The sequence below is a fragment of the Penaeus monodon genome, chromosome 29 (assembly GCF_015228065.2).
Source record: "Penaeus monodon isolate SGIC_2016 chromosome 29, NSTDA_Pmon_1, whole genome shotgun sequence".
Taxonomy (NCBI): Eukaryota; Metazoa; Arthropoda; class Malacostraca; order Decapoda; family Penaeidae; genus Penaeus; species Penaeus monodon.
The window spans coordinates 8,956,552-8,957,485 of NC_051414.1; the positions used below are offsets into that span (position 1 = coordinate 8,956,552).

The 934-nt window shown below is 41.9% G+C and overlaps 1 long non-coding RNA gene across 1 annotated transcript in view; it reads right to left on the bottom strand.

The window, feature by feature from the left end:
• The window catches only part of LOC119591930, a 3,847-nt gene extending 2,952 nt beyond the window's left edge, over nucleotides 1-895 (bottom strand). The window contains exon 1 of the long non-coding RNA XR_005230384.1: nucleotides 600-895. This is a non-coding gene — a long non-coding RNA (uncharacterized LOC119591930). The remainder of the gene's footprint in view (nucleotides 1-599) is intronic.
• Between the last annotated feature and the right edge of the window lie 39 nt (nucleotides 896-934).

Sequence of the window (934 nt, forward strand, 5' to 3'; positions counted from 1 at the left end):
GGTTTCCAAACGTCTTCTGCACATGAGTAGCGGAGGGCGAGAGGAATCCAAAGATACCACTAACATCGTGGCCCAATTAAGCAAAGGCTCTCTAAACCATCAATAGTACAGGTAGTAATAGTGATCATGCATCACTCTTACTACCTGTTTGTCGCCCGTCCATCAATATGTCACAAGTATCAGGGGTGCTTGTGGATAGAGCAGAGCCAAGAGATTTATAAAAGTCTGGCTCATTTTGAAAGCTGCTGCTGCTGCTGGGCCTCTTAATTGTAAATATATTCAAGGCCTGTAAATAAAAGAGAGATGGGAACTCAAAGGGAAAAATAGTGTTTGTTGTTTGCAGTAGCCATATAGAGTAGTCTATGCTTGGTAGTCACAATCAATACATCTAAAATAAAGGACGGAATCTGTATTTAATAATTACATCAATATGTAAACATTCTGACGATTCGTAGAAAAAGCAAATCATAAAATCGAAATCACACGAAACCTCCCTAGTCCAAACCGGTCACGGCAATACGTCCGTACACCAAGTTATCCCCAAGTTAACCGTATTTCTTGTAGTCTGCACAAAAACCCTCATGCCCTCCATATTTTACCTAACGCCCTGACTCGCCGCAGATCGCTGGCAGAGGTGAATCCTGAGCTCGCGAAGAGGAGGGGCGAGTTTCGTTGCTGCTCGGGCGGCCATCTTTGCTCCGGATCCTGGGGTTTATAAAGTCGTGTTGTGCAAACCTGTTCCGTCATTTCCATTTTCGCTTCTGCGTTGCAAATTTGTATGTTAATACTTACTTTCCTTATGGATTTTTCAGTTTTGATTTATTTTTGGGTGGTAATAGTATATATCTAATATGATTTCTAGGGTGTTCGCCTGTTATCCATTATGTAAGGCGGAAAGAAGGTCGACAGTTTCATGGGAAATGTACTGAAAAAT